This window comes from Salmo salar, unplaced genomic scaffold (assembly GCF_965601325.2).
Source record: "Salmo salar unplaced genomic scaffold, fSalSal1 ptg000519l, whole genome shotgun sequence".
NCBI classification, from domain to species: domain Eukaryota; kingdom Metazoa; phylum Chordata; class Actinopteri; order Salmoniformes; family Salmonidae; genus Salmo; species Salmo salar.
Window position 1 is genome coordinate 162,242 of NW_027675407.1, and position 9,961 is coordinate 172,202.

General features: G+C 40.7%; 1 pseudogene; it reads right to left on the minus strand.

The window, feature by feature from the left end:
- Nucleotides 1-6,631: 6,631 nt before the first annotated feature.
- LOC145876227 (uncharacterized) overlaps nucleotides 6,632-9,961 on the minus strand; it is a 30,784-nt pseudogene continuing 27,454 nt past the window's right edge.

The window sequence follows — 9,961 nt, forward strand, 5'->3', positions numbered from 1 at the left end:
GGAAACGCAGTTGAGGATCACATTTTATATTCAGTCAAAGATTATTTTACATGGATTTAATTAAATAATACTATTGAGACATACAAAGACAGGAATGTGGTGATTGATTAGTGAGAATAAAAAATGTTTACTACAGCACATTTAAGGCAGTTTCATTCAGTCAAACAACATATAAATAAGTAGCCAGCTGCTGTAGGTCTATACTGCTCCTACATGGTGTAACAATACATCATGTAGATGTATATAATGAACAGACTAGGTCTATACTGCTCCTACATGGTGTAACAATACATCGTGTAGATGTATATAATGAACAGACTAGGTCTATACTGCTCCTACATGGTGTAACAATACATCATGTAGATGTATATAATGAACAGACTAGGTCTATACTGCTGCTACATGGTGTAACAATACATCATATAGATGTATATAATGAACAGACTAGGTCTATACTGCTCCTACATGGTGTAACAATTGTTAGGGTTGAACTGGCTATTTGTATGCATAACCTTTATAATATACTGGGGAAGCTATGCTACAATATTAAGTATATGAACTGCGAGTAAATCAACTGAAGACAAGAAGAACTACAACCGGCAACAGGAAGTGCGTCACGACGCTGGTTATCAGCCTACACGCCGACGACAGGAGGAGCAAGTTTAAACCACGCTCCTCCTCCCTCGGACAGGCCAGCATTGAGCAGGAACTATCTCTGTCAGTGTAAAAGACAGAACAATAGGATGTGTCGTCCTCTTCTCTGTTTTGCCCTGCGAGGTAAAACAGTGAGACCGTATATATACACGAACCACACATATACCACGCACGTGTTTGCATTAATTAAAGTACAGCTAAATCAGAAGTTACTATGTGCTGACTATTTTGTTCTGTTACCAGAAACGAACTGTCGCAACATTAACATGGTGAACCCCGACGGTCTGGTATATAGGACGTTTACGCTGAGCATTTAATCAGCCAATTGGACTTCGCTTTCGGGGAAACGGTGTACTTTACAAATTGTCCGGGCTACTAAAAACAGGTAAGCAGACACCTATTGTTATAATAACTAAAGATCTGCATATTGGCTTTAACCAAATTAATTTTGTGAAGCACCTGTTCGATGTAAGTGAACAAAATTATGAATTATTATGAGTAGATAAGAAATTTGATAGTCACCATTGTGAAATGCAAACCTGTGGTAGATGTGTTGTTATTAATGGTACCTTTGAGTATTTTGCACCTGGCGAGATCCGTAAAATATAAAAGGTGCGGTTAGGTTCAGGGAGAATACTGAAATCTATCGGCGAGATTCGTAAGGAAGGATACGATTAGGTTCGATGATATAGGGAATAATTGGGTTTGTAATTGGTATCGGCAATGATTCGTACATATAGAAATGCGGTTAGGTTCGATCGGGAAATTTTAGATAGAGAATAATTGGGTTTGTAATTGGTATCGGTAATGATTCGTACATATAAAAGTGCGGTTAGGTTCAAGGAATTACCCCGACAATGATCGTGAAATTTTAGATAAGAATACTGGATGACAGGCAAGATTCGTTCATATAAAGGTGCGGTTGGGTTCGGTAGAGTAATTCTTGGGAAAGGAGGTGAGGTTATAAGGCGAAATAAAAGAGGAATACTGAATTGAGGATTTAAAGATAAGAGAATAATGGTATAATAAAAGGATTGGAAATAAAATAATATGATACATTTAGGCGTGGAATAATAGGGAATAGTTTACTGTTTGAAATTATTAACGAAAAAGCAATAAAAGACGGGAGGAATATTTTAGATAGGACGATAATTGTGGCTATTGGCAAGGCCCATACTGCGGGAGTGGTTGGGTCTGAAGAATATATGGTTTAAATGAGAGATATTGTTGACTCGACTGGAGAGTTATCAAATTAGTTGATGTTTGAAGCTTGACACTGTAAAACACGGGTTTAAATAATTGGTTTGAAATGTTATGGAGTGATATTTGAATTGTATTGAATAACTCCGGTTCCATATAATTAGGTTAAAATAAGAACCGAGTTTAACTAAATAGGTTGAAATAAGTGGATTTAAATAAATAGTTAACGTGCTTTAAATAAGGGACTAATTATCGAATTGGTCAGAAATAAAAATGAAAATCATACAGTAAAACTAAAATATGACTATCAGTGAAGAAGCGGAGAGAGTATTACAGGCTCTAAAATCCACGCTGGAAATCAACGGAGGGAAAGAATAGAAGAGACGAGGAGAGAAACTCTATATGGATTGGATAGAGGATGGTTGGGTATTGTCTCCTGATGGAGTTCCCACAGAAGGTGAGCCAGGTAGAATACTGGGAGCATTGAAGCGGAAAATTCAGAAAGCAGAGGGGAAATGGAAGAAAGCGGGAGAACCCGGAGAAGGTACATTTATGGAAGCAATGGAGAAAGCCAGACAGAAGGAGAGAATAGGACTGATAATGATAGAGAAGCTTAAGTAAATGGGGAAAGAAAAACAAAGTAACGAGGAGGAACAGGAAAAGACAGAGAGGACTCCCACGGCTCACACAGAGACAACATCTAAACCCATATTATACCCCTCCCTGGCTGACCAGGGGTGGCGGGAGAAACCAGATAGCGAGGTGGTGGTAGTGGGACGGAGGCAACTATATCAAGTGCCGCCCGTAACTTTACCCCCTCCCCCATATGCTAGTCCTCAGGGAGCCGAGGGAGGTAAAGAGGAAGAGACACAGGGAGGAGGACAGGATGTAGCCACTTTATTAAAAAAGTGGATAGAAACAAAGGGAGATATAATGATAAGAACGTGGGGTCGAGAGCGTGTAAGTGGTGCTGCACCACCCAGAGCCCCCGGTAGACCCGTTTACCATAACCAAAGTCCGGATGGGAATAGACAAAAGAAAGGGGGAGATGGATGCTTTAACTGTCACAAACCGGGTCATTTTGCTAGAGAATGTGAGGTTCTGTGTAAACACTGCAATAAAATAGGTCGAAACTGCAAAAAGAGTGAATCGGTTGAGATAGAGCAACTAACCGTAACTGTCGGGGTAACAGAGTACCTGATAACAAACCTAGGAGAAATAGCGGGGAGGAGCAGAGACTCCGTAGACAGAAGGGGAAAAACAGGGAGATACGCTGACAAAGACGGAGTGAAGCGGTGTTTTAACTGCGATAGGACGGGACATCTCGCAAGAAACTGTTATACACCCTGTAAACATTGTGACGGAGTTGGACATAACCACCGAAATTGCACCTCCAAGCAATAGCATTGGTGGTTCAGTGGTAGAATTTTCGCCTGCCACGCGGGAGGCCTGGGTTCGGATCCCAGCCCATGCACTATGGGACTACAATTTTATTGTTATGTTTTGAATGGAACCATAAGGTTGATGGTGGTTGTTTAAGATATAAACCGAACGTTTTGATGGCTTGTTTAGTTTAAAATGAAGAGAAGGTTACCGAAATCTAATGAATTATAATGAGCGGATAGGGAGTAGTAATAAATTGTATTAAGTATTATATAAATTTGGCGATTTACATGGTACATATAAAGTCATAGACATTTCAAAAATGTGAAGCCGAAAGAGATACAGTTGGAACATTGGTTTTAATCTTACTATAGAGGTAAGGCAGAACGTTGGTTGAGTAGTGGGTTATATTTTTGCTTACGGGTAAAACAAAAGATGAGAAGAGAATTGGTTATGTGCGCTGAGCTATGCTTGGGCTATGTTTGGCTGGAAGGAAGCATTTTGTGATGTGAAGCTGGTTATTGATTCTTGGTTTGAATGTTTAGGTAACACCAGTGAATTACAAAAGGAAGTTTATGTATTTAAACATTATACTCTGTTTCCATTACGTGGAACAATGTCAGGACAGTACAGTGAATTACAGGTGGAGTTAATTTTATATTTACAGGGACAGGGCAAATTCATCACAGTTGTGCGTGTGCTTGGCCGGTATGCGCGTTCCTGTAAGACGTAAGATAGCGCGAGGACGAGCTTTGTGAGGGGGTGAGTGTAACCGATGTGAAATGGCTAGTTAGTTAGCGGTGGTGCGCGCGAATAGCGTTACTCGCTCTGAGACCTTGAAGCATAGTTTAGTTACTTCTGTAGTAAAACAATTTCATATGTTTTGGAAATTAGCTAGGTTGCATATGGTTATTTGAAGACATTTTTTTCATTTGCTTTTAAAAGAGAGGTTGGAATCAAGTATGATGCCGTGGAACTTAAAATCAGATACCACCTGGAACTTTTCCCCTGATACAATAGACATCTGTCTCAGGGGCATCAGTTGTTTTCCTTGTAAGGAACATGCAGACTGTGTTTGGTGTTTTTTAATTTTATTGAGATGCAAACATGAGTCTCTTAGCAACTTTGTCATCTGAACCGTTACAGTAGTGAGTTTTTGTGTAGGTTGTTTGTTAATTGCATGCATTTATCACTGTATCATCTGCATACATTGGAACTTCAGACCCTGTACAGACAGAAGGAAGATCATTCATGTATGAGCTGAACAGTATTGACCTTTGGGGAATTAAAAGATTGTATATTATGAATGGAAAAAAGTTTGTTTTGATTCTTACGCTGATGAGACAGCACACATTTTTTGAAAGGTTTTAGATTTGTTAAACAAGGATTGTTGTACTAAATTTATGCTACAGGTTGAAATGATTTGATTGCTGGAAAGAGGTTATGGGTTTGTTTACTGTTTATTTTTGGTGTTGTTTTCACTTAATTAAACATTGTATTATCTGATGTGTTTGAGTAGGATTCTTTCCTCCAGGACGGATGAAAGTCAACTGAAGTATGTATGTTAAAGGCGACATGAGAGAACACGTCTCAAACTACATTTTATTAAATGCCTGGGATTAAATATTGCTGAACAATCCAAAGGTGAAAAAGCTATCACATATTTGTTGGACATTGGTCTAGTAATGATACCAGGATAATTGTGTCTAAGGGTCAATTAAGCATGCATATACAATTGATGCAGATTAAAACTAATAATTAATGATGAGGGAGTACAGTGGAATTATCATTAGGTTTTGTTTGTAGTTAACTTTTGGGTTTCTGAATCAGTTGTATAATGAATGCTAACGAAGTGTTTTGTGTTTGTCTTTGGGAAAATGGGGATTTCATTGTCTCTCTTTGGAATGTTTCCTGGGACTATAATCTTGGGTGAGTGAGATTGAGGCTGTAAACTACCTAAATGGAAAAGGCCTGGACATATTTTGTTTGTTTTTACTTTAGGGTTTGATAATACCCACACACAACACTGTCATGACGTTGGCCTGTGGGTAAGGTTTATGACCCCCCCCCATAAATACCTTTCTCTCTTCCCCTCTCTGAATCTACTGAAGGACCTGAATAGACTGTGTTAAATATAGAGGTTTATGACCCCCCCCCCCCTATAAACATATTTCTAAATATATATTTTTCTACAACCTTATTTTTTGAAAACTCACTAGCTTCTAGAACTCTCATCACCCCAATCAGGAACCAAGTCGTCCAAAAGAGGAAAACACAAATCTTTTTGACTGCCCACCCTTGAGACAATCAGAAACCAAGTTGTCCTTATCACAGACATGTCTGATTTCAAGAGGAAACTCCTGCAAATATCCGTAGTAACTTTCCACCTCACTGCGGAGCTTCTCTCTCTTTTCAGGGTTCACTAGATAGGCATGTTGTTGGATCGGGCCCAGTCCCCAATGTCATGCTCTAGTACATTTGGGTTGGCACATCTGAGAATGAACCCTGATATTCTAAAAGCAGGGCAACAATGTCAATATAATTGTACCAAAAACCCCAAAATTGTCAGTTGGTTGCATAAATAATTATCAGTACTAAATGTTACATGTAAATATGAAATATTTGATTGTCTTATTTTCAATGACATGTTGCTAGGTGGGATATCCCCAATGTCAAAACACAGTTTAAACGTGTCCAAATCATTAACCAATATGCGGAAACAGTTTGTGATAAATTGAAAACATAAAATGTGCTACATACACAAACATCTGCCACAATAATCATATTACTTGTATTTTTTAAAACAAGCACCTTATAAAATGCACAAGCACCAAAAACGCTGTTGTTTTGACAAGTAGCTATAAATCACTGATATCGATTAGGGGGGAAATCAGGTTGTACATGATGTTGAAACTAACACAACTAAAAAATAAACATATGGAAATGGGAGATATATTTTACCTCACTGGTTAGAGGACAACCTGCAGAAGACAGTCAGCTACATTTTGGAGTGATACATTTAAATTTAGGGGTCGCTAAACAAAGGAACACAACACTTATTTGTCATAACTCATCGCTAAAATCAATTGTGCGAGAGGAGGGAGATGAAGTTGCACGTCCTGTTAAAACTAAGCTCAAAAACCACACGGAATCTGGGAATAATGTGTACATCCCCGGTTAGAGGACAACTTGTAGAAAACAGCTAGCTACATTTTGAAGTGTTGCATTTTGATTCAAGTGGGTCACCAACGTGGTAAGTGTAACAGAGCTCTTTTTGTGTTAGTCACTTTTTGTTAAATCACATAAATAGTAACTCTTCCAATTCAGAGCCTGGATTTTCCCCCTGAGGCTAATATCCATATCATGCTGAAATCAATAGAACAGGGGGCAAACATTTAGGTTTCTACATTGTGACATCATTAAAATACTCCTTCTACAATGTTAAAAACATTCTACATTGTGACATCATTTCATTGATATCACGAAACAACTCCATGTATTTTCTGATGTTTAATCAGAGATCTTTTATCAGAGTATCTCTGGTCACATTGACCACAGCCAAAAGATTTCTCTCCTGTGTGTGTTCTCTTGTGTTGAGTCAGATCTCCAGATTGACCAAAACTCTTTCCACATTTACCACAGCTATAAGGTTTCTCTCCTGTGTTTGTTCTCTGGTGCACTGTCAGATGTCCAGATTGACCAAAACTCTTCCAACATTTACCACAGCTATAAGGTTTCTCTACTGTGTGTATTCTCTGGTGTACTGTCAGATTATCAGATGTAGTAAAACTCTTCCCACATTGATCACAGCTAAAAGGTTTCTCTCCTGTGTGTATTCTCTGGTGTACTGTCAGATGATCAGATGTAGTAAAACTCTTCCCACATTGATCACAGCTAAAAGTTTCTCTCCTGTGTGTATTCTCTGGTGTAAAGTCAGTTCTCCAGATTGACCAAAACTCTTCCCACATTGACCACATATATAAGGTTTCTCTCCTGTGTGTCTTCTCTGGTGTACAGTCAGAATGCAGAGGTCTCGAGGTCAACTATTTTTGATGTGTTTTCGCGTATCATTTTCTCCAGACCATCGGCTCTTTCGTTTATCTTTGCAGAGACAGCATCGATTATGTTGACCTGTAATTCGCGCAAAGATAATTCTTTCTGTGTCTTTTTGGGTGCAGGACTATTGACTGCATTTTCAGAATCAACCGAATGTCCAGAATCCTCCATTTCTTCTCCTGATGAGTCAGGTGGCGGTTTTTCTCCAACATATGAGTGCTCAGCTAGCAACTGCCTTCTCCTCCCTTTGCTCTTTCGCACATTTTTTCCTTCCATTTCTCAAAGTTATGAATCAAATTATCGGTCAACTAAGTGTTGTTCTCTATTGTGTTTACTATAAGCCAAGTTCCGTTACATTTAAGTAAGTTTGAGAGGGATAAAAGTTAAGGTTACTCGGAGCAAGCTGAAATCTCGTCTACACTCGCCGCCATCTTCCAGCGCCCCCCCCAGCCCAGGTGTGTCCCATTTCACTGACGACCCTCCCGGCTCCGCCCACCGACATCCTATTAAGGAAGAGCAAAGAGAAAGAATTCAGCAGACAGAGTGGGAGGGTCACAGCAGTCTGGTGATATACCAGGGACTGGGGATGCAGTTAGGTTTGTACAGTCTGGTGATATACCAGGGACTGGGGATGCAGTTAGGTTTGTATACAGTCTGATGATATACCAGGGACTGGGGATGCAGTTAGGTTTGTACAGTCTGATGATATACCAGGGACTGGGGATGCAGTTAGGTTTGTATGCAGTCTGATGATATACCAGGGACTGGGGATGCAGTTAGGTTTGTATGCAGTCTGATGATATACCAGGGACTGGGGATGCAGTTAGGTTTGTATACAGTCTGGTGATATACCAGGGACTGGGGATGCAGTTAGGTTTGTATGCAGTCTGATGATATACCAGGGACTGGGGATGCAGTTAGGTTTGTATACAGTCTGATGATATACCAGGGACTGGGGATGCAGTTAGGTTTGTATGCAGTCTGGTGATATACCAGGGACTGGGGATGCAGTTAGGTTTGTATACAGTCTGATGATATACCAGGGACTGGGGATGCAGTTAGGTTTGTATGCAGTCTGGTGATATACCAGGGACTGGGGATGCAGTTAGGTTTGTATGCAGTCTGATGATATACCAGGGACTGGGGATGCAGTTAGGTTTGTATACAGTCTGATGATATACCAGGGACTGGGGATGCAGTTAGGTTTGTACAGTCTGATGATATACCAGGGACTGGGGATGTAGTTAGGTTTGTATACAGTCTGATGATATACCAGGGACTGGGGATGCAGTTAGGTTTGTATACAGTCTGATGATATACCAGGGACTGGGGATGCAGTTAGGTTTGTATGCAGTCTGATGATATACCAGGGACTGGGGATGCAGTTAGGTTTGTATGCAGTCTGATGATATACCAGGGACTGGGGATGCAGTTAGGTTTGTATGCAGTCTGGTGATATACCATGGCCTGGGGATGTAGTTAGGTTTGTACAGTCTGATGATATACCAGGGACTGGGGATGCAGTTAGGTTTGTACAGTCTGGTGATATACCAGGGACTGGGGATGCAGTTAGGTTTGTATGCAGTCTGATGATATACCAGGGACTGGGGATGCAGTTAGGTTTGTATACAGTCTGATGATATACCAGGGACTGGGGATGCAGTTAGGTTTGTATGCAGTCTGATGATATACCAGGGACTGGGGATGCAGTTAGGTTTGTATGCAGTCTGATGATATACCAGGGACTGGGGATGCAGTTAGGTTTGTATGCAGTCTGGTGATATACCATGGCCTGGGGATGTAGTTAGGTTTGTACAGTCTGATGATATACCAGGGACTGGGGATGCAGTTAGGTTTGTACAGTCTGGTGATATACCAGGGACTGGGGATGCAGTTAGGTTTGTATGCAGTCTGATGATATACCAGGGACTGGGGATGCAGTTAGGTTTGTATGCAGTCTGATGATATACCAGGGACTGGGGATGCAGTTAGGTTTGTATGCAGTCTGGTGATATACCAGGGACTGGGGATGCAGTTAGGTTTGTATGCAGTCTGATGATATACCAGGGACTGGGGATGCAGTTAGGTTTGTATACAGTCTGATGATATACCAGGGACTGGGGATGCAGTTAGGTTTGTACAGTCTGATGATATACCAGGGACTGGGGATGTAGTTAGGTTTGTATACAGTCTGATGATATACCAGGGACTGGGGATGCAGTTAGGTTTGTATACAGTCTGATGATATACCAGGGACTGGGGATGCAGTTAGGTTTGTATGCAGTCTGATGATATACCAGGGACTGGGGATGCAGTTAGGTTTGTATGCAGTCTGATGATATACCAGGGACTGGGGATGCAGTTAGGTTTGTATGCAGTCTGGTGATATACCATGGCCTGGGGATGTAGTTAGGTTTGTACAGTCTGATGATATACCAGGGACTGGGGATGCAGTTAGGTTTGTACAGTCTGGTGATATACCAGGGACTGGGGATGCAGTTAGGTTTGTATGCAGTCTGATGATATACCAGGGACTGGGGATGCAGTTAGGTTTGTATACAGTCTGATGATATACCAGGGACTGGGGATGCAGTTAGGTTTGTATGCAGTCTGATGATATACCAGGGACTGGGGATGCAGTTAGGTTTGTATGCAGTCTGATGATATA